Raw genomic sequence first — 27,705 nt, 5'->3', positions numbered from 1 at the left:
TGTAAACACAGGTCCTCAGGTTGTGTGCGGTATTACAACTTGGCTCCATTCACCACAATGGAACTGAGCTGCCATATGCCACACAACCTAAGGACAAAGGTGGTGCCATTTTTTGAAGAAATTAGCTCTGTGTTTCTATCCCTGGATAATGCCCATTTTTGGCCCACGTGCGCCTCTTAACAAATCCAATTGATCCGTGGCTGCCGTTGCATCCGGCACACAAATATACATCATCATTTGAGGTGTCACAAGTCAGATAGGTAAGGAAGGTGAGTCCCCTTCCAGCCTCCACCATCACGCCCCCTTGCTACGAGAGGCGTAAATCCTCTAAAGCCAAATATTTTTGCTCAGAAATGTTAAACTATAGAGTTTCTATGCCACTGGTTCGACTAGATCAATCACTGGCTGATTCTTCTGTCTCGGTTCTGTACTGGTATATGCATAGCTTCTGTTCTGCAGAATAAATATGTTCAAATTACAACTGCATCTCCTGAAAAAGGACGAAACATTGAAGCAGAAATCACAAACAAGACTGACGCTATATAAGGAATGAGAAGGAAAAATGTAACGTGAGTTGACATAAGTTGCAACAAAATAAACAAGCTACAGACTTTACTTACAAGATCAAGGCAGCAATTAACATGTGGATGGAAATTTACCTTCTAAAAACGCAATAAATTCCTCATCAAAACCTCAAAGTTTTGGAACCTAGTAAATATCAGAGGGGTCAATAAGCAAGGAGACCTCCATTATATTAAATATTAACACTAATGCTTCAAATTAACTGAGATGTTTGGGTATAAAAGTCAATAGAAAACCAAGTCCTGAGATTCTGGAACTAACATCTTCAAAGGGACTTCAGTCCTTGCCACACTTCAATGAGTTTCTGAGGATTTTGTAGTTGATGTAAAATGTGTGAAACTCCCGACCTGAGCTCGCCGGCTGCGCTCAGTGATTTACATTACAATTCTCTTTTTATTCTTGTCTACTTTTTTTGAGCTGCTCATCTGTCCTAAAAAAAAAGAAAAATAACTTATCATGAAACATAACATTATAATAGCAAAATATAAAATAAAATAACAAAAGGTAAAGTCTTTTCTGTTCTGAATGTTGAGACAGGTGAAGAAAAGGCTTTGTGTTTATACACGGTGTTTTGAGACCGTTTTGAGCCTCAAAAATACAACAGATTTTACATGCAAAATCAAAACTTTAAAACCTTTTGATGGTATTTTAAAGATTTGGAGCTACTGTTTAGTTGAATTTACTTATTTTCTTTCTGCTCAGATGATTTTATTCCACCTTACTACAGAAAACATTGTGCAATTTGCAAACCAGCCATTTTTTGGAAAGTAGATGCTTCAAAAGAAGTCTTAATTTTACATCAGAAACATTTGAGACTGAAAATAAACATTTTTGGAAATTTTACTTTTCAATAAACCTGTCTTGCACAAACAGGTTTTCTTGAAATGTAAATTTTTCAAAATGTCTATTTTCAGTCTTAAAGGGGTACTCCGCCCCAGACATCTTATCCCCATTCAAAGGATAGGGGATAAGATGTCTGATCGCGGGGGTCCTGGAGCTGGGGACTTCCACGATCTCGGCTGCAGCACCCAAGACATCCGGTTCACTGATGACTGATGATGCAGGGTGGAGGCTCGTGATGTCACAGTTACGCCCCCAATGTGATGTCATGCCCCCTCCCATAGACTTGCATTGAGGGTCCGTGGTCGTGATGTCACGAGCGGGGTGCGGGCATGATGTCACTAGTCTCCAGCGCTGAACCGGACGCTCTAAACGAACACGGGTGCGGCATGGAGAACACAGGGGGCACCAGTGGTGGGACCTCCGTGATCAGACATCTTATACCCTATCTTTTGGATAGAGGATAAGATGTATAGGGGCAGAGTACCCCCTTTAAAGTCTGTTTCACAGCCAAAGGATTAACTATGCAAAGTATACAGAAACTGTAACCCTCCCCTCGTGCTCTGTTTTTAAAAAGTTGACCATGAAAACTGCAACCGGGAGCTTTATTACAAGAGGAATATAGACTGTTGTTTGGACTACACAAAATTGTAAAAGTAAATTCTACCTTTTCTGGACATCTTAAACTTAAAAACATTTATATGCCCCCTTGTTTGTACATGACAGAGCTCTACACCATATTTTTTATATGAGCTATTTATTTACTTAAACACATTGGTTATGTCCCCCATTAAATGTCTCTTCTTAAGACTTAACACATTGAATTATTTTAATCTATTCTCATAAGTAAGGTCCTCCACACCCCTTACTAGTTTAGGCTATGTTCCCTTCTGTGTTACAAAGCTCAGTTTGAGGGCTCTGTTACTGATGCTGATATTGGGGCTGGACGGAGTGCGTAACAATGCCTACCAATGGATATCAACAGGTCTAATGACTTTGATTGGAGTCTGTCAGGTTTCCATTTGATGTCTGGTGTTTTTCAGGAGTTTAGCAGACCTGCAGTATTTTTTTCTCCCCTAAATTCCTGTCATTTTTATGGAATCAACTAATCGAGCTGCCTAACAGAGTTACTTGCACTGATGTGAACAAGGCCTAAGTTGCTCATCTTTGTAATTTTATCTCAGCTCCATTTTGTCAGCCGATTCCACTGGAACTCGAGCCGTTCTGCCCTGAAGGCTGCTGTTGCCCTTGTAGAGTGTGTCTGCACTACACTGGGGAGAGAAAAGGCCTCTATGGGATCCTCTAATACCTTTCCTGAGTCCTTGTGTGAACGTGAACAGATGGCCTGTCCTATGGACTTCCTGTTTGTAACAGGCAACTGAGGCAACATATTCTTTTCCAGATGAGTACAGTATTAAGAGAGGACCAGCTTCTGATTATTATTTGTAAAGGGAGGACACTTGAAATTAAAGGAGGGTAAAGTCTTTACCAGAGCCTGGATGAAACTATAGCTATGGTTTATGGGGGCTTAGGCATACAGCTGACATACATGTTTAGATGATGTGCCACTATGGTCACTATATAGATACAGTATACGCATGTACTAGTCTAACAAGTCCATCCTATGTAGTTAGTGACCTAACTTCTCCAAGTTTATCACTTAGCTGAGAAAGAAAAAAAAGGTTATAACACATTCTTTCTTCTTTTAAAAAAATACGATGGGAACTATCTTGAACAGCCATTTACCCAACTATAGGACTATTACAATTCCTTCTTGGCAGAGTTTGACTCCCATAGTCCTGACAAGTCCTGCTGTGGGTATACCAAAGTAAAAAAACAAGAATTGGAAATGCTATATCTTGATCCTGTGCTGGCTCCTGTTAGAACCTTTTTGTGATTCCCGGCCAATGGTGCATAAAGGTACACATCCTTGAGGTCCAAGGTAACCATGCAATGCCATGGGTTTAATAAAAAATGACTGACACCTCCCATCTGGCTTGAGAATCAGGAAAATTCTCAAGTGCATATTTTGATATACTGACATATCTAATAAAACATTTTTAAAGTATACCTGTCTTCAACAAAAACTTTTTATATAATATAATACCTTTTATAAGATAATACCTTATATAAGATATAAGATATAATACCTTATATAAGATAATACCTTTATATGTATATGTAATGACTGGTTCTGTCTGCACCCATAGCGTTAATTCTGCGTAGCTTTGTTGTTTATGTTAGTTACTGGGACTACACCCTGAGCTGTTTGGGTGTGGTTGAAGATTCTTCCCAGCCTATCTGTACTCTGGTTCCTTCTATCCATCAGGATTCTCTTTTCACCTACACTCTCATATATAAGGAAGTAACTTTCTCTTGTGCTTTGCTTGTGAAAGTTACCTGTTGACTGAAGCTAGCATTCCTACATCTATATTATCTGTTTTGGTACTCTGATCGTCTGGCTTGGTTCTTGACATCTCCTATGGTATTTGCATTGTTACTTTGCTATCACCTGTTACCGACTTTTGCTAAGACTCACTTTGTTTTGACTGTGTGTTTGTCTTAGTGTATCTCTGTTAGGTTGTGTGCTCCAGATGTTTCCCAACGCATACTATTTTGTAGTTGTTACGCCTAGCGCTCCGGGTCCCTGCTCCTCCCCGGAGCGCGTACGGTGTCTCTCTCTCCGCAGCGCCCCGGTCGGTCCCGCTGACCGGGAGCGCTGCACTGTCATGGCCGTCGGGGATGCGATTCGCACAGCCAGTGAAAGCGTTTTGTGCCAGTGAAAGCGTTTTGTGTGTCCTAAGCCTGTGTACCAGAACTTCTGCTATCCACCCTGACTACGAACCTTGCCACCTGCCCCCGACCTTCTGCTACGTCCGACCTTGCTTCTGTCTACTCCCTTGTACCGCGCCTATCTTCAGCAGTCAGAGAGGTTGAGCCGTTGCTAGTGGATACGACCTGGTCACTACCGCCGCAGCAAGACCATCCCGCTTTGCGGCGGGCTCTGGTGAAAACCAGTAGTGACTTAGAACCGGTCCACTAGCACGGTCCTCGCCAATCCCTCTCTGGCACAGAGGATCCACCTCCTGCCAGCCGGCATCGTGACAGTAGATCCGGCCATGGATCCCGCTGAGGTCCCTCTGCCTTATATCTCTGATATCACCACGGTGGTCGCCCAGCAATCCCGACAGATCGCCCATCTAACCCACCAGCTGTCGGAAGTGTCCACCATGGTGCAGCAACTTCAGTCGCAACTTCTGCCTCTGCTACAGCAGCAACCATCTCCTCCGCCAGCTCCTGCACCCCTTCCGCAGCGAGTGGCCACTCCTAGCCTCCGCCTGTCCTTGCCGGACAAATTTAATGGGGACTCTAAGTTTTGCCGTGGCTTTCTTTCGCAATGTTCCCTGCACTTGGAGATGATGTCGGACCAGTTTCCTACTGAAAGGTCTAAGGTGGCTTTCGTAGTCAGCCTTCTGTCTGGAAAAGCCCTGTCATGGGCCACACCGCTCTGGGACCGCAATGACCCCGTCACTGCCTCTGTACACTCCTTCTTCTCGGAAATTCGAAGTGTCTTTGAGGAACCTGCCCGAGCCTCTTCTGCTGAGACTGCCCTGCTGAACCTGGTCCAGGGTAATTCTTCCGTTGGCGAGTACGCCATACAATTCCGTACTCTTGCTTCTGAACTATCCTGGAATAATGAGGCCCTCTGCGCGACCTTTAAAAAAGGCCTATCCAGCAACATTAAAGATGTTCTGGCCGCACGAGAAACTCCTGCTAACCTGCATGAACTCATTCATCTAGCCACTCGCATTGACATGCGTTTTTCTGAGAGGCATCAAGAGCTCCGCCAGGAAAAAGACTTAGATCTCTGGACACCTCTCCCACAGTCTCCATTGCAATCTGCGCCTAGGCCTCCCGCCGAGGAGGCCATGCAAGTGGATCGGTCTCGCCTGACCCTGGAAGAGAGGAATCGCCGTAAGGAAGAGAATCTTTGTCTGTACTGTGCCAGTAATGAACATTTTTTGGTGGATTGCCCTATCCGTCCTCCACGTCTGGGAAACGCACGCTCGCACCCAGCTCTCGTGGGTGTGGCGTCTCTTGATGCTAAGTCGGCTTCTCCACGTCTCACGGTGCCTGTACGGATTTCTCCTTCAGCCAGCTCTTCCCTCTCAGCCGTGGCCTGCCTGGACTCTGGTGCCTCTGGGAATTTTATTCGGGAGTCCTTGGTGAATAAATTCCGCATCCCGGTGACCCGTCTCGTCAAGCCACTCCACATTTCCGCGGTCAACGGAGCCAGGTTGGATTGCACCGTGCGTTACCGCACGGAGCCCCTCCTAATGTGCATCGGAACTCATCACGAAAAAATTGAGTTTTTGGTCCTCTCCAATTGCACTTCCGAAATTCTCCTTGGACTACCCTGGCTTCAACACCATTCCCCAACCCTGGATTGGTCCACATGGGAGATCAAGAGCTGGGGTACCTCTTGCTTCAAGGACTGCCTTAAACCGGTTCCCAGTACTCCCTGCCGTGACCCTGTGGTTCCCCCTGTATCCGGTCTCCCTAAGGTCTTTATGGACTCTGCCTGCCATAAGAAGTGCCTCTCCCCCCCTCCCAGTCCAGTCAGGCAAGCCTCGGTGCCTCCTCATGGCCCTCGTCCTGGTGTCACACTGCCCCGTGCCAGGCCTCGCCCTCTGCCCTCCCTCCCCATTCCCACTCCTGCTGTACTGCCTGCCGTTGAGGAATCCCTCCATCCTTTCCCGGTGTCCTCATCCCAGGGGAGGCAGTTACCGGACAAAGAGAAGGGGAGACCTAAGGGGGGGGGTACTGTTACGCCTAGCGCTCCGGGTCCCCGCTCCTCCCCGGAGCGCGTACGGCGTCTCTCTCTCCGCAGCGCCCCGGTCGGTCCCGCTGACAGGGAGCGCTGCACTGTCATGGCCGTCGGGGATGCGATTCGCACAGCGGGACGCGCCCGCTCGCGAATCGCATCCCAGGTCACTTACCCGTTCCCGTCCCCTGCTGTCATGTGCTGGCGCGCGCGGCTCCGCTCTCTAGGGCGCGCACGCGCCAGCTCCCTGAGACTTAAAGGGCCAGTGCACCAATGATTGGTGCCTGGCCCAATTAGCTTATTGGCTTCCACCTGCTCCCTGGCTATATCTGATCTCCTCCCTTGCACTCCCTGGCCGGATCTTGTTGCCTTGTGCCAGTGAAAGCGTTTTGTGTGTCCTAAGCCTGTGTACCAGAACTTCTGCTATCCACCCTGACTACGAACCTTGCCGCCTGCCCCCGACCTTCTGCTACGTCCGACCTTGCTTCTGTCTACTCCCTTGTACCGCGCCTATCTTCAGCAGTCAGAGAGGTTGAGCCGTTGCTAGTGGATACGACCTGGTCACTACCGCCGCAGCAAGACCATCCCGCTTTGCGGCGGGCTCTGGTGAAAACCAGTAGTGACTTAGAACCGGTCCACTAGCACGGTCCTCGCCAATCCCTCTCTGGCACAGAGGATCCACCTCCTGCCAGCCGGCATCGTGACAGTAGTTTATTATTTTGACTCTGTCTGTCCTTGCACATAGTAGGTAGGGAACATCCTCGTGGTTGTGAACCCATTGTTTAGGATGGGTACGCAAGTAAGCAGGGACAGTGGGTGTGGGCAAGATTGGGTCTTCACCAAATCCCTGCCCAACGTGACAGTATATTTGTAATATACATTGGTTAAACAATGTGTATATGTTTTTCCCTGCAGCTATTGCCAGTGTATCTCTATGAGGAGACCAAATACATGAAGTGTGGTTGGACCAGCAGGGCTCTGTGCACTGAGGACAAGAAGGGATTTCTACACTGAGGACAAGCAAGGCTTTGTATACTGAGGACAAGCAGGGCTCTGTACACTGAGGACAAGCAGGGCTCTGTGCAGTGAGGACAAGCAGGGCTCTGTGCAGTGAGGACAAGCAGGACTCTGTGCAGTGAGGACAAGCAGAGCTCTGTGCAGTGAGGCTCTGTGAAATGCTCCCAGCTCACACATCAGGATGATTGACAAGCCAGGAGCATGCACAGAGCCATGCTTGTTCGCCCTCACTTCCTGTATCTGGTCTCTTCACAATAGCTATAGGGACAGCATTTTTTTTCACCCCAAAATATACAAATTTTTTAACCAATGAATATTAAAAATATACAGTACATATAATGAAATTATCTACATTGTATAAAAAGTTTTTGTTGATGACAGGTACACTTTAAGGCTGAAGTTTCACCAGGATTTGCAGCATAATGTTTCTTGCCTGGGACAGGACATACAGATGCCTGTCTCATAAAGCTGGAATAAAATTTACTATGTAACCATGTTCCACAATTATTGGTGCCCTAAAGTTTTGAATTAAACTTTTCAATTGCTAAACAAAAAAAGAGCCAAACTGCCTCCCACTGCAATATGGGAGGCATCACAAGGAAAGGGGGCTGCCTCCAGAAGAGGTAAGAACTTGCCTCTGCACTATTTCCCCTGGGAAGAGCTTTGCTTTGTTCTCTGGTGGTCGCAGGAGGTCTGAATGAAGAATAAAGATGGTACTGAATTAGTTTTTGCTGTATAGATATGAAGGACATTAGAAAGGATGTGCCCTTCTTGTCAAAGGGATTTTCCACAAACTCATTTAAACCTGGGCCCACCCATAGACTTGCATTGCAGGGGCGGGGTGTGACGTTACACGGGGGCGGAGTCGTGACATCCCGATAGTCCGGCCCCGTAATAGTTACCCGGCAGACTCGGAGGCTGCAGCGCTGCATGCAGCTCCCACAGGTGGGTGCTGCATGCGAGATTGCAGGATCCCCAGCGGCAGGAGGATGGGGGATAAGATGTCTTAGGGCCGGAGTACCCCTTTAAGAGGGCCAGTGTCTTGGTTGTGGATTTCCTGCAACACATATGAAATTTGACAACAAATATATCTTCTGTAACCCCTTAAGGATTTAGGTTTTTTTCATCAAAAAGTCTACAGCAAAACCAAAAAGAAATTATTTGTAGGGCAAAATAAAAAAAACACCCCATTTTGTAACTTTTGGGGGCTTCCGTTTCTACACAGTGCCCTTTCGGTAAAAAAATGACACAATGGCCCATATTTATCAATCACAGCTCAACTTTCACTTTATGAGAGCTCGTTATTATATGAAAGCTGAGCTGTGATTGGTTGTTATGAGAAAAAACAGACAATTAGGGTTTCAGGCTAATTGATAAATCTGGGTGATCATATTTATTCTGTAAGTCCATATGATTACAACTATACACAAATTATATAGTTTTTTTTTTTTTTTTTTACTTCTTTAAAAAAAAATGATTACGTTTTGTCCAAAAATTAGTATGTCTAAAATTGTCCTCTTCTGATCCCAAAAACTTTTAAATTTTTCCTTATACAGAGATGTGTAAGGGCTAGTTGTTTGCACTGTGATATGTAGTTTTATTGGTACCATTTTTGTTTTGATGGGCCTTTTTTTTTTAGGGTATACAAAGTGACTAAAAATATGCATTTCTGGACTTTGGTATTTTTCTATGTATACGCCATTGAAAGTGCGGTTTAAAATTAACGTTATATTTTTATAATAGGGACATTTAAGAACGTGGCGCTAATTTTTTATATTTTTAGTACCCATAGGGAACTATTACTTGCAATTTACTAATTGCATATACTGTTGCTCCATAGAACTGCATTGGTCAGTGTTATCAGACATTACATGAAGCAGCAGTATACAAAAAAATATATCCTCTCAGTGATGTCACTGCTGATCTCTAGTGAGTGGATAGGCTGTCATATCAAAGATGGCACTGCTGATCTCTAGTTAAAGGAGTACTCAGCACACAGGCATCTTATCCCCTATACAAAGGATAGGGGATAAGATATCTGATCGCGGGGGTCCAACTACAGGGAGTGCCATGATCTGCATGCCGCACGCTGGGTTTCCATGGCCGGAGACCTGACATCATGCCACGCCCCCTCCATTCATGTCTATGGGAGGGGGTATGATGGTTATAATGCCCCCTCCTATAGACATGAATGGAGGTGCATGCGGCAACCCAGGTTTTTAAACATACTATTTAGAATGCCAGGTGTAGCACGAGTGCTATATGGAGATCGCAGGGGGTTACGATAGGGGATAGGATGTCTATGGGTGAAGCACCCCTTTAAAAAAATAGGCTTTATTCTCAGTGATGTCACTGCTGATCTCTAGTGAATGGATAGGCTGTATTCTCAGTGATATCACTGCTGATCTCTATGAATGGATAAGATGTATTCTCAGTGATGTCACTGCTGATCTCTAGTGAATGGATAGGCTGTATTCTCAGTGATGTCACTGCTGAACTCTATGAATGGATAGGCTGTATTCTCAGTGATGTCACTGTTGATCTCTAGTGAATGGATAGGATGTATTCTCTGTGATGTCACTGCTGATCTCTAGTGAATGTATAGGCTGTATTCTCAGTGATGTCACTGCTGATCTCTAGTGAATGGATAAGCTGTATTCTCAGTGATGTAACTGCTGATCTCTAGTGAATGGATAGGTTGTATTCTCAGTGATGTCACTGCTGATCTCTAGTGAATGGATAGGCTGTATTCTCAGTGATGTCACTGCTGATCTCTAGTGAATGGATAAGCTGTATTCTCAGTGATGTAACTGCTGATCTCTAGTAAATGGATATGTTGTATTCTCAGTGATGTCACTGCTGATCTCTAGTGAATGGATAGGCTGTATTCTCAGTGATGTCACTGCTGATCTCTAGTGAATGGATAGGATGTATCCTCAGTGATGTCACTGCTGATCTCTAGTGAATGGATAGGCTGTATTCTCAGTGATGTCACTGCTGATCTCTATGAATGGATAGGCTGTATTCTCAGTGATGTCACTGCTGATCTCTAGTGAATGGATAGGCTGTATTCTCAGTGATGTCACTGCTGATCTCTAGTGAATGGATAGGATGTATTCTCAATGATGTCACTGCTGATCTCTAGTGAATGGATAGGATGTATTCTCAGTGATATCACTGCTGATCTCTAGTGAATGGATAGGCTGTATTCTCAGTGATGTCACTGCTGATCTCTAGTGAATGGATAGGCTGCAATATCAGTAATGTTACTACGATTATCCAGTGTATGTATAGGCTATATTCTCAGTGATGTCCCCATGATTATCCAGTGTATGTATAGGCTGTATTCTCAGTAAAGGCACTTCTGCTCTCTAATAAATAAATACATTGCAATTGTCAATGTTATTGTTTTTAATTAATTTTCCCAGTTTAGATTGGAGATTTTTTTGCTATTTCTCGGAGCATTTCACACTTTAAAAATACAGCATCGACAAGTGGGGTTTTTGGTTTTGCTTGCTCGTCAGTCTTATCATTTTTCATGTGCTTATGACATTTATACATCAAAAATGCTTTCAGCAAGTGATAGATTTATCTCCATGAGAGACGTTCAGCTTCACTAGGTTATTCTATTCTTTTATGTATCCCGTCTGCAAATAAATTGTGTCAACTAAACCTCTTCTGCCCGCTCGCATGTTCTGCTCGCGTGTTTGCTGCGTTCATCCATTTCCAGCATTTTGCAGAAGATATTTGAATAATTTTCATGGTTGCTGCTGAACCCTCGGGTGGCTTCCATCTGTCTCACCTGCTTCTATGTTTGATCATCCTGTAACACGTCAACGTTTCTCCATACTCTAGCAGAAGCGCAGAAAATCCAGGAAAATCCTGTGGCTGTTTCCTCCTGCAATATACAACTTCTAGAATGTGGAGCTTTTTAGGGATGAAAAAAAAAAGAGAGAGAAAATATTTCTTGCCTGTTAAGATAAAAATGTCTTTAGAAGCAATGCAAGCGAAACAACAAATACAATTTATCCAGTAGGTGCATCATATCTTGCAAACTCAATCCAATGGGAAAGAAGAAAGGTGTTGTTTATTTGAACTTTTTTTGAAAAATTTCTACAAATTTAAGCCAAATGCCCATTGAAGGGGTACTATGCTGGAAAACAATTTGTAAATTACTTCTATTTAATTTTTTTTTAATCTTTCCAGTATTTATCTGCTGCTGTATGAAACAGAGGAAGTTATAATGTTCTTTTCAGTCTGACCACAGTGCTCTCCATTGACACTTCTGTCCATGTCAGAAACTGTCCAGAGCAGGAGAAAATTAGATCCAGAGTCTAGTCTTGGGAGGGGCACAATCAGAGTATCATGCATAGGTCGACCCGCCCCCTCCCATAGTTTTGCATTGAGGGGCATGGCGTGAAGCCTGCACCCAGCGTTCAAAGCATTCAAATTCCGAATGCTGGGGCAGTGGACTACCCCTTTAAGTATGCAGCATAGTTCCCCCCACATTAGGTTGGAAGCACAGTTCTCCCCACATTAGGTTGGAAGCATAGTTCCCCCCACATTGGGTGGGCAGCATAGTTCCCCCCACATTAGGTTGGCAGCATAGTTCCCCCACATTAGGTTGGAAGCATAGTTCCCCCACATTAGGTTGGCAGTATAGTTCCCCTACATTAGGTTGGTAGTATAGTTCCCCCACATTAGGTTGGCAGTATAGTTCCCCCACATTTGGTTGGCAGTATGTTCCCTCACATTCGGTTGGCAGTATAGTTCCCCCAAATACAGTGTATGGCTGGAGGCTTTATGTTCTGTGTGGCTGTGTGTACTGCCTCACCCCAGTGCTCCGGTCAGAGCTCCTCCGGTCTGGGGTCACGATCTACTGCTATGGCCTATAGGCCATAGCAGCAGGTCCCGGGACCGTAGGAGTACTGTTGATTGCGAATATTCGCAATTCAAATATTTATTGCGAATTTTGCATTTTTGCGAATATGGTGAATATAGCACTATATATTCGTAATTATGAATATTAGTAATTTTTTTCCACACAGAACACATCACAGTGATCTCTGCTTTCAGCTTGTGGTCTAAAGAAGGCTCCTATACTATTTACTGTATTAGACTGGAGAGTGAATATTCGCGAATATCCTCATATACGCAAATATCATCACAAAAATTAGATAGGTAGATAGATAGTGACGATATTCGCGAATATGACATGACAATATTCTAAATGAAAAATGTCATAGACCCATTATCACTTCTGTATATACCAAAAATAGACCAAGAATTAGGAGATAGATAGATGGAAAATAGATAAAGACAGCACCTCAGTCGTCCAGAATAGAAGAAGAAAATGGGGTGCCCGCATTCCTGGAACCTGGGTCCACTGGTTCCTCAATCCAGAAAAATAAAGATGATGCAGCACTCCACCAATATGCAAAAGGTGGTTGTTTATTCCATCATCTGCAAAGACAACGTTTCACCAGCCTCTCACTGGCTTTCTCAAGTGAGAAAGCCAGTGAGAGACTGGTGAAACGTTGTCTTTGCACATGATGGAATAAACAACCACCTTTTGCATATTGGTGGAGTGCTGCATCATCTTTATTTTTCTAGATGGATAGATAGATAAATAGATAGATAGGTAGATAGTTATCCGCATGCGCATACGTGCATTAACGCAAAGCAAAAATAACCACAAATATGTCGATTATGCAAATTTTGTGAATATAGGGCGAATATTCATCCATATATTCGCGAAATATCGCAAATTCTAATATGGCATATGCTGCTCATCACTGCGTAAGAACGGTGGTCCGATCACCGAAGCTGAAGTGCAGCTAGTAACTTACCATGCTGGCCAGCGCACATCCTCCTGCTCGATGCTCTGCTCATCCGCTCCTATGGGCACACACATGGGATGTCAGTGATGTCCCTGTGTGCTTTACCTCCCTGTGGCCTTGTGTTTCTAAAGGTAACGCGGGTCCTAAGAGAGTTAACCCGGGCATCCTTATGTCCCGAAAAGATCTTTCAGGACACAGGGATGTCCTTAGTACTGATGGGGGAAATTAATCTGGGGGGGGGGGGGCAATTGTGGAGAGTTCCTGATGTGGACAGAGGTGTCAACAGAGAGCACTGTGGTCAGACAGAAAATAACTATACAACTTCCTGTGGAGCATAAAGCAGCTGATAAGTACTGGAAGTATTAAGATTTTTAAATAGAAGTAATTTACAAATCTATTTAACTTTCTGGCACCAGTTGATTAGAATAAAAAGTTGTTTCCACCAGAGTACCCGTTTAAAATGATCCATTCCATGTCTTCATCAAAGCCACCAGGTGGGCCCAGCTCGAACTAAAACAATGTGAATGCATTGTCACTCTTGCAGACATGTAACTTGCTAGAAGAAGAGGACTTGAATGGGGATGTTTGTGGCAGTCAAAATAAAGTTATGAGGAAATTTGGATAGGAGATCCGATGTTCTATATCTGAGTTCCCCTTTAAGGACCATACCAAGTCCTACTGACATCAAAATTGTCGACCTAAAAAAGAAATCTTGCTGGATACTCAAGGATCGAATATAATGTGAATGCATTGACTCTATTGCAGACATACAACTTCCTAGAAGACGAGGACTTAGATGTGGAGGGTTTGTGTCAGACATAATAAAACTATGAGGTAATCCACCTTATGCTCCCAGAAAAGAGAGCAGTTTACAGCCCAGTGAGGTACACAGACTTTTTAACAGATGTTAAGGACCATATTAAGTCCTGCTGACATTTACAACTGTGGAGCTAAAGGAGGAGTCCTGCTCGATCCTCAAGAAAACATCAAGGATGAAGAAGAGAACTGTTGTTTTTACACTATGTGATCAGGAGGAGGGGGTAATAGTAATAATAATAATTAGAGATGAGCGAATTTTTGAAAAATTTGATTCAGCCAATTCGCCGAATTTTCCCAAAAAATTTGGTTCGGTCCGAACCAGGTAAATTGCTATTAAAAACGGCTATTTCTGGCCTACAGAGAGCCTCAATAGGGGTGTAGAACACTTTGCCTTGCTGAAACATGCATGGGGTGGGTGCTGGGTTAGTGAAATAATACTGTTATTCAGTACGACATGCAGATTATAGGCATCGCTATTAGAATCACTGTGAAAGAGCTGCACAATGACAGAGCCTGGGGATGGCATCAGTATGAGGAGACCATATAGTGGCTGAAAGACACAGCGTGGAGCAGGGGCGTACTGACAACATTCGGGGCCTCCGCACCAAAAAAGGGCAAGGGCCCCAGCTAGGCTCTGCAGCCCTTTTTTGCACCCAAATCCCACATACAATAAACTAAAATTTATGTATGTAAGAAACACTGTAACATAGGTAAATTTCTATGACCAATAATACCGGTATACAAGGAGTAAATATATACCACATACCAGGAAAGGCTGGATCTTACTGTTAGGAATCATGGCAGGTGGACAGCAGGTGGTGGATCCTCTGGGCCTGTGTGAATGGAGACTTGAGCCATGCCAGGGAGCGGGGTCTAAGGTGCCACTGGTTTTAACCAGAGCCCACCCGCAAAGCGAGATGGTCTTGCTTCGGCAGGTGGCACCCAGGTCGCTACCCCTGGCACGACTCGTCCACACAGGTAGCTGGGGGGTGACGTGACACAGACAGGGACTGACAGAACGTGGCAGACAGGATGTGGTGGGCAGGACATGGTGAGCAGGACATGGCTGGCAGGGCAGAAGGACAAGGCAGGAACACAGGTATAGGACAGGCCAGAACTAGGAACCGGTACACAGACTCGGGAACAGGACTTGACTCAGGAACAGGATTTGACTCAGGAACAAGACTTGACTCAGGCAACCAAGATCCGGCCCATGAAGCAGGGAGGAACAAATACTTATCGACCAGAGGACAGGTACAGACAATTAGACTAATAGGGTACTGGCCCTTTAAGAAACAGAGCTCCGGAGCGCACGCGCCCAAAGGGGCCAGAGGCACACATGCCGGAGCTGCGGGACATCATGGAGCAAGGACACAGGATGGTAAGCAACGTGCTGAGACTCGCATGCGAGTGCGTCCTGCACTGCGAATGTCAGCCCCGCCGACAGCAGGGACAGAAAGAACTCAAGGCCGGCTAGTCCGACCGGAGCGCAACTGTAACAGTACCCCCCTTTGGTCTCCCCTCTTCTTTGGGACTCAAAGAGTTCTCCACTACATAAGACCAGCGGGGTGCTGAACTGGGCAAAGGCAGACAAGAACTAACAGGCTTCAGGCTACGAGTCTTTTGTTTTCTGAGATGAACACCTGGAGAGAAAAAAGTAACAAGACAAATAACTTGGCAAAATTCAAGACAGTCCGCATCCATAGCCTCTTCGGCAAGAGGCAAAGTTGGTAACAAGGAAGGATGTTGGGACACAAGACAAGGTAAAGGCAGGCATAGCTGGGAACCAGGAGACAAAGCTGGAGCTGACAGGTGCAAACGGTCCACATCCAAGACCTCTTCGGCAGGAGGCAAAGTTGGTAGCAAGGAAGGATGTTGGGACTCCCGACGAGCTACAGATAGGCATGGCTGAGACCCAGGAGACACTGCAAGAACTGGTAGTGGACCAGATTGAGGTACCTGCTGCTGTTGCAAGGCCAAAAGCTGTTGCATCATTGCTGAAAGTAACATCAGTTGTTGCGCTTGACGGACCACAACAGTGGGAAGGACTTCTGGCAGAGGAACTTCAGCAGAATCCATGGCCAGATTGAAAAGACCCGAAAAATCAGACAAAAGCGCCCCAGCAGAATCCATGGCCGGATCTTACTATTATGACAGGCCGGATCTTACTGTTAGGAATCACGACAGGTGGACAGCAGGTGGTGGATCCTCTGGGCCTGTGGGGATGGAGACTTGAGCTGTGCCAGGGAGCGGGGTCTAAGGTGCCACTGGTTTTCACCAGAGCCCGCCGCAAAGCGAGATGTTCTTGCTACGGCAGGTGACACCCAGGTCGCCACCCTTGGCACGACTCGTCCACACAGGTAGCTGGGGGGTGACGTGACACAGACAGGGCCTGACAGAACATGGTGGGCAGGACGTGGCTGACAGGGCAGAAGGACAAGGCCGGAACACAGGTACAGGACAGGCCGGAACTGGGAACAGGTACACAGACTCAGGAACAGGACTTGACTCAGGAACAGAATTTGACTCAGGAACAGGACTTGACTCGGACAACCAAGATCCGGCCCAGGGAGCAGGGAGGAGCAGATATTTATGGACCAGAGGACAGGTGCAGAAAATTAGACTAATACAGAGCTCCAGCGCATGTGCGCTCCAAAGGATCAGAGCTGCGGGACATCAGGGAGCAAGGACACAGGACGGTAAGCGACGGGCTGAGACTCGCATGCGGGCGCGTCCTGCACTGTGAATCTCAGCCCTGCCGACAGAGGGGACAGAAAGCACTCACGGCCGGCAAGTCCGACCGGAGCACAAATGTAATACCACCACACAATAACTGGATAATACTGCCATACTGTACTGAATAAAACCACTATACACAGACCAGTATACTATAAAGGATCTATATACAATGTAAGTGATAATATACAGGACCATATGGAGGTAGAAAACAGCTGTACACAGGATGCTCATACCATATAAGGGATTACTGTTACATTTTGGGACTCACAATTACGTATTTTCTGATCAGCGGCGTCTTCTTTCCTTTTCTTCTCCGTCCGGATAAGACCGCCATGTGGATCTCTTAACATCTGCAGGACAAACATGTCAGACTCTGCATTTTTCCAGTGCCATCCCCTGCTCTACACAATCTTTCCATCTATAGGCCCACAAACTGTAATAATGCCCTCCTTGGTGTCCTGCACAGTCAAAGGGCAGGTAGGTAGGTAGCCAGGTAAATAGGTAACTAGGTAGGTAGATCAGGAAGCCAGATAGGTAGGTAGGTGACAAGTCAAGTAGGTAGGGGGCTAGCTAGGTAGTTAGGCAGCCATGTATGAAGGCCAGGTATGTACATAGTTAGGTAGTTGGGAATGTAGGTAAGTAGTTAGGCCTCCAGGTATATAGTTAGGTAGCCCCCCTTCCCTGTAGGTATAGGCAACAGAGTTGACTCCCCCTTCCCTGTAGGTATAGGCAGCAGAATTAACCCCCCTTCCCTGTAGGTATGGCCAGCAGAGTTAACCTCCCCTTCCCGGTAGGTATAGGCAGCAGAGTTAACCCCCTTCCCTGTAGGTATAGACAGCAGAGTTAACCCCTCCCCTTCTCTGTAGGTATAGGAAGTAGAGTTAATCCCCCTTCCCCAAAGGTATAGGCAGCAGTGTTAGCCCCCCACCCTTCCTTATAGGTATAGGAACAGAGTTAACCCACCCTTTCTCCTTAGGTATAGGCAGCAGAATCCCACCCCCTTTCCCTGTAGGTATAGGCAGAGTTAAACCCCCCCCATTCCCAATAGGTATAGGCAGAGTTATCCACAACCCTCTTCCCCATAGGTAAAGGCATAGTTACCCCCTTTCCCAATAGGTATAGGCAGAGTTACCCCCCTCTTCCCCATAAGTATAGGCAGAGTTACCCCCCCCCCCTATTCCCCATAGGTATAGGCAGGGTTACCCCCCCCCCCTTCCCCACAGTTATAGGCAGAGTTACCCCCCCTCTTCCCCATAGGTATTGGCATAGTTATCCTCCCCCCCCATTCCCCATAGGTATACGCAGAGTTACCCCCCCCCCCTCCCTACCCTTTCCCCATAGATATAGGCAGAGTTAAACCCCCCTTCCCCATAGGTATTTGAAAACTAGATATGAAAAAAAGGAGAGAGCAGAGCTTCCTCTGAGAGTAGTATGTTCATAGAAATTGGTTAATGAGTGTAGATGTGCGCACCGCTACGGGTGTCTGCTCACCTTGCGGGGTTGTGTGATTTTACGGAGCTGCCTCCCGGGAATCAGAAGGGGGACTCCCTTGCTGATCTAGGACATCAGGTAGATGGAAGAAAAAGCCGGGATCTGATGGTGCGTGCTGCAATGATGCTTGGAGATCCAGTTAGGATAAAGGTTCTTTTTTATTGCCAAATATTAGACGCGTTTCGAGGTTCCTACCTCTTTCTCAATAAAACATAGGCTTCTAACATACTTAACAAACAGGTGCTATTTAAAAGGGAAAAAAAGCCTGCGAGTGTAACCGGACCGCCCGTGTGAACAGCCCTGTTCAGTGACGTGGCCGGCGCACTCCGATCATGTAAAAACTAAATGTAAACAAATAAATGCGGTTGTGAAATAAGTATGGACATATAATCAATACATATTAACAGTTTTGTATAAAAATCAAATAAACTAGACAAGCCTAGTTGATAGATGCATGCATATGTATCCAAAAGAAAATAATAATAATAATAAATAAATAAAAAAATATATATAAAAATATAAAAATAATAATGATATTAATAATAAAATTGTAGGGACGCCAGCTTACTTGTGCCCATCGATGGCGTGTCCTGTCCGGCATTCTTGTTTTGCCTGGGGGACAAGGTATGTAGCCCATTCTTGTGTGCGCTAAGTCTGGTCTCCGCCGATGTGAATTGGCGCATGTGTACGGTCAACACGAATGGGACTCAGACAGTTCGCATGGGCAGCGCGCATGCGCACACCGTCACTGGCACTATACAGTGTAATAGACCAGCGTGGTTAAGTGCATGGGGCTGACTTGAAGTAAGTGAAGTTTTTAGACGTGGGCTATTGGGTGAAGAATAATCTATATATATAAAATTGTATACCAGCTTGAAGATCAAGACTCCTAAGAGGAGGGGAATGATAATAGGGACATGTAGTCCACATTGGGAGGATAATCTCTGGGGGTAAAATGAAGGGAATAGAGTGTCCTAACCAGTTTACCTAGTAAGCTATAGGACCATAATATTTAAATGGGGGTGTAATATTACAACACTATGGGTTAATGTGTCCAGGTAAGGAGGGGTAAAACCTCATGTTCTTGTCAATATATCGGAGTTGGGCCATAGTAGTTTTAAATAAGGGGGACATCATACCTTCCACAAAATGGGAAAGGGTGTGTATTAGCCGTATAATGATGTTCTGCATATTGTAGTGATGGTATAGGCCTCAATCGATATTGATGTCACAAAGGGCATATGTCTGCCTAGTAATGGAATTAAAATAATCTACTGACTTGATGGGAATGTGTGGTTTTGTATATACATAGTAGGTATGGATTTCAACAATAAGAAATTGGTATTGTAGTGTGGTGATAGCTGGGGTTTTTAGTGGGACTGGTATTGTGAGTACAACCCAGTCTGGTGGGGGGGGGGGGGGTAAAGGTGGAGGGGGGGGGAGACAGAATAATCCAATTTTAGACATTTTCTAAACACTCATTAAGGCCTAGTGGCTGGAGTGTATTCATCTTAATGATCCAGAATGATTCTCTCTTGCACAGATTGTTGAAGCGGTCTGCAGAATCCTCTGGGATTTGTTCAAGGGCTGTCACTGTAAAATCCCTGAATTCGCTGTTGTGTGCTTCCAGGGCATGTCTCGACACGCTGTGCTTCAGGTACAGTGATCCCTCAACTTACAATGGCCTCAACATACAATAGTTTCAACATACAATGGTCTTTTCTGGACCATTGTAAGTTGAAACCAGACTCAACATACAATGTTATGGACAGTCCAGATCTGTGAAACGTGTCAATGGCCGGAAGAACTGACCAATCAGAATGGGCATTCACTGGTAAAACCCCTGTATTACTGAAGCGTATGCACTGACTGATGTCTGGTAGCGCCTCCTACAGTACAGGAAGGTATTACATGTTCTGTACACTTTACCTGTACCAGGGTTACCTGCTCATTGGACACCAGGTAAGGGCGACTCCATGTTACTTTACTCCATGTTGCAGTACTGCGTGTACTGTACAGGACCCCGAAGAAGCTCCTGTCCTCTACATAGACCAGTGTTTTCCAAGCAGGGTGTCACCAGCTGTGTCAAAACTACAAAGGCTGTCCGGGCATGCTGGGAGTTGTAGTTTTGCAACAGCTGGAGGCTCCCTGCTTGGGAAACACTGACATAGACAATGATTTACAGTTCCCAGCAGATCTTTCTTACTTTTATATGTAAGGATTTGCTTTATCTGTATTAGTTATCTACTTATTTTTCTTTAATCTTCACTTTTTCCTATTTTTGGATGACATTTTGGTGCCTTTAGAACCAATTACCAGGTTTCCATAGAGTTCTGGTCTCAACATACAATGGTTTCAACATACAATGGTCGTCCTGGAACCAATTAATATTGTAACTTGAGGGACCTCTGTATTTGTGAATAACGTTGTACCTGTGTCCATTAAATCTATTTCTAAGGGTTTGTTATGTACGGCCATTATATTGCAGTTGGCAGGTACATTCTATAAGGTAGATGACTTATGTAGAACCACAGTCGATACGTGTTTTAAAAGGAAATGTTTCACCTATTTAATTGCTAGAAAAGGATGTTGTTTTGTCTTTCATGTTTGCACATAACTTACATGATTTGTTCTTACACTTGAAACAGCCTCCAATAAGTTCAGGGCTCCTGTTCACGTCCCCTTTTTTCTTCTTTTTTTAGCTTACTGGGAGCAATTTTATTCTGGATTGTCGGTGCCCTTCTGTACGTGAACCCAGGTTTTTCTGGAATGATTTTCCTCAAGATAGGGTCATGTTGAAGGATCTTCCAATGGTCTCGAATGATAGTCCCAATGGTCTTAAAACCCGCAGAGTAATCTGTAATAAAATTGAACCTGAAATATGTCTCCTTCTTCCTTCCTTTTTTGTGTAAAACACCATTAGTTCGAGAGGTTAGTGCTTTTTGATAGGCCGTTTTTACAATCTTCTTGGGGTACCCCTTCTCCTGAAGTCTTTTTTCTATTACCTTACTTTGGCTTTTGAAGTCTGCTTCTTTCGTGCAGTTCCGACTTACCCTGTAAAACTGTCTGTACGGTACACTCTCTTTCCATTTGCGGAACTGGCAGCTGGTGAAATCCAACAAGCTGTTACAGTCTACTGTTTTAAAGTAAACTTTGTTAGTGATTTTGGATCTTTCTGATGTGAGTACGAGGTCCAGATATTCAATCTTGTCTGGTCTGCAAGTGCCTGTGAGTTTCAGGTTGTAATTGTTGCAGTTAAGGTGATTAGTGAATTGATGGAATTATTCCTCTGTTCCATTCCAAAAAAATACCAAATCATCCATGTATCTCCTATAGAATATTATGTTTCTGCTCGATCCGTGTTCCATATATATGTATTTTTCTTCAAACTCTCCCATGTAGAGGTTCGCGAACGAAGGTGCGAAACGCGTCCCCATCGCGGTTCCGGTGGTCTGTAGGAACATCCTCTGTTCAAATTCAAAGTAATTGTGTGAAAGGATGAAGGAGATATTTTGTTCCGGTGGCATAGAACTGTCCTTCGACAGCACAGATGTTATCACTTCCAATCCTTGGTGTGGGATATTCGAATAAAGGGCGGACACGTCCAATGTGGCCCATTTGTAATTCTGTTCCCATGTTATCGGTTCCAGGAGTCCTATGAGGGTGGGTGTGTCTTTTAGATAAGATGGAAGCTTGGTTACATACTTCTATAACATGATGTCGATGTAATTGGACAAATTGCTTGTGCTAGAATTTACCCCGGAGATAATTGGATGTCCTGGGGGATTCACTGGATCCTTATGCAGTTTGGGTAAATGACAGAATACTGGAGTGCGGGGGTTCTTTATTTTTAAGAAGTCTCGTTCTTTTTTATCTAGAACTCCCTGTTCATGGGCCTTGTCCACTAGATCATGGTATTTTCTTAAAAACACGGTGGTAGGATCTGTGGTAAGTTCTCTATAATAATTGGAGTCCAATATAATGTTAAATGCTTCCGTGAGGTAAGTGGGGCGGTCCTGAATGACTATTCCCCCTCCTTTGTCCGCATTCCGGATAATGATGTTCGTATTCTCCGCTAGTCCTTTCATGGCATCTTTTTGTTTTTTTGTGAGGTTATGTGTAATATTACATTTATTATTTATAGTTCGGAAACTCATCTGCCACTAGGGCATAGAAGGTCTCGATGAACTCTCCTTTGTAGTGAGTCGGGTAAAAAGATGATTTTGGTTTCAATCCACTAGATAGGGCTGGTGGATCGAGTAGATGTGTTTCTTTCTCCTTGATGTTGCAGATTGGTTCGGAATTCCTATTCTCGATTAGGGAAAAGTGTCTACTCAATGTGAGTTTCCTAATAAAGTTGTTTATATCCACAAATAATTTAAATTCATCTATCTTTTTGGTAGGACAGAAAGATAGTCCTTTGTTTAGGACTTCTCTTTCTGTAACAGACAATGTGGCTGGAGAGATTAAATATTTTTATCGAAGTTTCTTGTTCTTTTTCCGTTGAATCTCGTGCTCATTTCTTTCCTTTCCCCCGACATCCTTTTTTTGTCCTTCTTCTGATAGTTTCCTTTTCATCCTTGCTGGACTGTAGTATTCTGTAATTAGTGTGGTGAGGGTCTCGGTCCTGCCTTGGTATACCGGAGTGGGGGTAAGGATTTTGGGTAATTCTAAAAAAGCTGGTAAACTTCTATTTACACTGCTTGGTGTAATAGGTTCTTCACTGTTCCCTTCTTTTTCCTGGGAGGCCCTTTGTGGTGGTTCTCCTAGATTAGTTACCCCGGTTACTATTTCTTTATCCTGACATGTAGTATTGTTGAGAGATACTTCTTGATTTTTTTCTCCAAATGATGTGGGTGGCAATGCCAACGAGGATAATTCCCGTGCTTGCTGTATTAGGGTCTCAAAATCTTGTGGTTCGTCTTGTGATTCTTCCTCCAGTATCCCAACTGCATAATTGAGGTACTGGGTAGCAGAGACCTCCTGGGTCTCAGGGGATATGACCTTATTCTGCATGCATTGTTTAGAGGGGGTTGCTTCCTTCATTCTTCCCGGGGTGCCATGGGTGGAGAGTAGTTTCTTGCTTAGGAGGGGGTATTCTTTTAGCATATTCTCTTCCATATTGCTTTGGTCCTGAATATCTGCTGTTATTTCCAAGTTGGTTGTTCCAATGTCTGTAAACCTGTTTTTTCTTCTATCATTATTTCTCTGTGTAGTTTCTCCTGTGTTGGGTTGTTCTATAGGTTTTCTACAGTTACTGTTGAGAAAAAAAAGCGTTCATTTTGTTATTTGATGTGACCTTTGTACTTAGAGTGTCTATTGGGTGTATTTTTTCTTTTTGAGATCTTGGGAGTGTTTCTCTGTTTTCCTGGTGTTCTAGGGATATTATTCTGTATCCCAGTTGACATGTTGTCTGATTCTTCTGGTTCTTCAGTTTTCACCATCTTCCAGAATTTAATATCTTCTGTGAGATAGTCATTTCTATCCCTATTCAGTTTCTGTTTTTTTTTCTCAAGGGTATCCTTTTCCTGGTTAAGAATCCTGATTGTCAGGAGCTTGTCCATCCGTGTGAAGTCCCGATTATCCCTGTGCATGTTAAAGGTATTTGTCAATTCCGTGATTTTTACATCTAGGTCTGTGCAGAGTTCTTCTCTTTTTTCACATAGAGTTTGCATTTTTAGGGAAAACTCATGCATCTGGTCTTCCCATTTTTTGACAAATAAATTGTCATTCTTAAATGCTGCCTCTGGGCGGAGTCGCAGGCCTCTGGGGACAATGTTTTCTTGTATATATATACTCATGAATTTAAGATCCAAATGATGTTGAATTTCACTCTTGAGGAGTCTTTCCAGGTTTAGGAAAGTCTGTGGGAGATCGATTGTGGGTATAGCATTCTCCGGTTCTATATTGGTATTGGTGACGTTTTGTGTGTTGAACATATGTTTGAGTGATTGTTCAATAAGTTTTTCTCTTTCACTCAAACGGTTGATGCAATAATCCATGACTGTGCACGTCAGAACCGGTAGTGTGCGCTAGATGTATAGAAGTAATGGGAGGTAAGGACGCTGAAGCGCGCAGCAAAGATCAAAATTTTACAAAAATATGAGTGGTGTATGTTGTGCACTGTATAAAGTGTGACAGTGTTACAGATAATCCACCTAAATCAATACAGTGGATAAACCCTAGCAAATATAACCTAAACCAGAAGGGATGAAATATCCAGTGAGTGTCACAAAAAATTAATCAATGTAACACATGTATACATATATATACATGCATACGTAGCTAGAACAAAGATTTATACAGTGCAATTACCACAATAGGTGTACTGTTAGTCACAATGTTCATCAATCTGCAGTGTATATTTGGTGAAAATGTCAATATATCTGTATACAGATAAATGTGATGTGGTGTTGCCAATCACTCGTAGTCTTTATTTTTCTCTCCTGACTGGAATGTCAGGGGCGAAGTTTTGTAAATATGTAGCCGGCGTGCTCAAATGCTCTCTGGGTTGATATAGATTAAACTTCATCCAAGAGTTGCTTGGATTTGTAGTTCTAATCACCCGGTCGGAAGCCTCTTTCTGTAGGGTCCGATGGTAAATGAAAACTAGATATGAAAAAAAGGAGAGAGCAGAGCTTCCTCTGAGAGTAGTATGTTCATAGAAATTGGTTAATGAGTGTAGATGTGCGCACCGCTACAGGTGTCTGCTCACCTAGCGGGGTTGTGTGCCAGACACAACCACCATGAAGCACTTTTCAGTGATTTTACGGAGCTGCCTTCCGGGAATCAGAAGGGGGACTCCCTTGCTGATCTAGGACATCAGGTAGATGGAAGAAAAAGCTGGGATCTGATGGCGCGTGCCGCAATGATGCTCAGAGATCCAGTTAGGATAAAGGTTCTTTTTTATTGCCAAATATTAGACGCGTTTCGAGGTTCCTACCTCTTTCTCAATAAAACATAGGCTTCTAACATACTTAACAAACAGGTGCTATTTAAAAGGAAAAAAAGCATGCGAGTGTAACCGGACCGCCCCATGTGAACAGCTCTGTTCAGTGACGTGGCCGGCACACTCCGATCATGTAAACACAAAATGTAAACAAATAAATGCAGTTGTGAAATAAGTGTGGACATATAATCAATACATATTAAAAGTTTTGTATAAAAATCAAATAAACTAGACAAGCCTAGTTGATGGATGCATGCATACATATCCAAAAGAAAATAATAATAATGATAAATAAAAATAAAAAAATATATAAAAATAATAATGATATTAATAATAAAATTGTAGGGACGCCAGCTTACTTGTGCCCATCGATGGCGTGTCCTGTCTGGCATTCTTGTTTTGCCTGGGGGACAAGGTATGTAGCCTATTCTTGTGTGCGCTAAGTCTGGTCTCCACCGGTGTGAATCGGCGCATGCGCACCGTCGACACGAATGGGACTCAGACAGTTCGTATGGGCAGCGCGCATGCGCACACCGTCACTGGCACTATACAGTGTAATAGACCAGCGTGGTTAAGTGCATGGGGCTGACTTATTTCACAACCACATGTATTTGTCACTGAACAGCGCTGTTCACACGGGGCGGTCCGGTTACACTCGCGGGCTTTTTTCCTTTTAAATAGCACCTGTTTGTTAAGTATGTTAGAAGCTTATGTTTTATTGAGAAAGAGGTAGGAACCTCGAAACGCGTCTAATATTTGGCAATAAAAAAGAACCTTTATCCTAACTGGATCTCCGAGCATCATTGCGGCACGCGCCATCAGATCCCTGCTTTTTCTTCCATCTACCTCAGATCCCCATAGGTATAGGCAGAGTTACCCCCCCTCTTCCCCATAAGTATAGACATAGTTACCCCCCCCTTTCCCCATAGGTATAGGCAGAGTTACCCGCCCCCTCTTCCCCATAGTTATAGGCAGAGTTACCCCCCCCCCTTCCTCATAGGTTGAAAAATGTAAAAAAATTATGCTCACCTGATGTCCCATGCACCAATCTCCTCACCAGCAGGGGCCCGTTTCTTCTCCCCTCCACAGTACAGGCGCCGATGAGTGACATTATTGGCGTCTGTACTGCGTGCTGCGTGGGGGTGGAGGTCACATCTCCACTGTGTAAGCTGCAGATGCGGCTCAGAGGGGACACCTTCTCCTGCATGTGCGTGTATCGCACATACCGGAGAAGGAAGCGCTGTCTGCTGGGGATCTGGGGCGAGTGTCTCGGATCCTCAGTAGCAGTGGCGGGCCCTTATCCCGGCCGAGCCCTCGGACGACGTCCGATCGGACCGGCCAGTCAGTCAGCCTATGGCGTAGAGGTGGTGGCAGCATGAGGAGAACATATAGTGGCTGAATGACACAGCCTGGAGTTTGCAGCAGCATGAGGAGAACATATTGTGACTGAATGTCACAGCCTGGAGTTTTCGGCAGCATGAGGAGACCACATAGTGTCTGAATGACAGAGCGCGGAGGTGGTGGCAGCATGAGGAGAAAATATGGTGGCTATGAGACCGCTTGGAGCTGGCATCAGCATGAGGAGAACTTATGGTGGCAGAATGAGACAGCCTGGAGGTGGCAGCAGCAGCATCGGGAGTCCTAAAAGTGATTGGGTGACAGAGTGGTGCGGTGGTTGGCAATACAAGTACCAGGTGATGAAAGTGGGTGAAAAAAGGAGAACTTGGCATCAGATGTGTGGCATTAGGTGGGTGGAAGGATCAGAATAGTAGCTGAGGCAAGTAGGCAGTAGTGTTGCTCGCGAATATTCGCAATGCAAATTTTATTCGCGAATATCGCATATTTGCGAATTCGCTAATATTCGCGAATATAGCACTATATATTCGTAATTACGAATATTGTTTATTTATTTTTTTTTTTTTCACAGTACACATCACAGTGATCATCCCTCTCTGCTTCCAGCTTGTGTGGTGTAAAGAAGGCTCTAATACTACTGTGTGAGACTGGTGTGCGAATTTCGCATATGCGAAAATTTGCATATGCTAATTTTCACACATGCGAATTTTCACTTATACTAATTTTGGTATATGCTAATTTTCGCATATGTTAATTTTCGCATCCGCAAATTTTCGCATATGCGAAAATAAAACCAGAATATTACGAATATGCGAATATTCGCGAATATATGACGAATATTCGTCCATATATTCGCAAATATTCACGAATTTGAATATGGCCTATGCCACTCAACACTAGTAGGCAGAAGAAAATGGTCTCGTTTGTAAAAGTGTTAGTGTGCACAAGTAAGTATTGAGGATATGCATTACGTAAAACCTAACTTTTAATAATATGCTTAGGATAAAATATATGGACCCAATTTTTTTTTTAATTAAGCAAAAGGAAAGGTGTGCAAAAAACACCATGTGCCACCTACACCAACAAGTATTGATACGATGCAAAGACTTCTAAAAGGTGGAAGGGAACAATGTATGGTCGAGGTGTAACTGGTGAGGGTACACTTCCCCTGTAAGGTCCTACTCTCGCATTATTAATTCCCTTCTTGGTAAGTGTTACTCGCCCTAAAAAGGGTGGCCCACACAGGA

At 44.4% G+C, this 27,705-nt stretch overlaps 1 long non-coding RNA gene across 1 annotated transcript in view; it reads right to left on the bottom strand.

Moving 5' to 3' along the window:
* Window positions 1-583: 583 nt before the first annotated feature.
* The window catches only part of LOC130276126 (uncharacterized), a 44,094-nt gene continuing 16,972 nt past the window's right edge, over window positions 584-27,705 (bottom strand). The window contains exons 2-3 of the long non-coding RNA XR_008845030.1: window positions 11,067-11,191; window positions 584-1,012 (exon numbers count right to left, since the gene is read on the bottom strand). This is a non-coding gene — a long non-coding RNA (uncharacterized LOC130276126). The remainder of the gene's footprint in view (window positions 1,013-11,066; window positions 11,192-27,705) is intronic.

The sequence above is a fragment of the Hyla sarda genome, chromosome 6, assembly GCF_029499605.1.
Source record: "Hyla sarda isolate aHylSar1 chromosome 6, aHylSar1.hap1, whole genome shotgun sequence".
NCBI classification, from domain to species: Eukaryota; Metazoa; Chordata; class Amphibia; order Anura; family Hylidae; genus Hyla; species Hyla sarda.
Note: the sequence above shows the minus strand (reverse complement) of the source record. Positions and strands in the feature narration are given on the sequence as shown.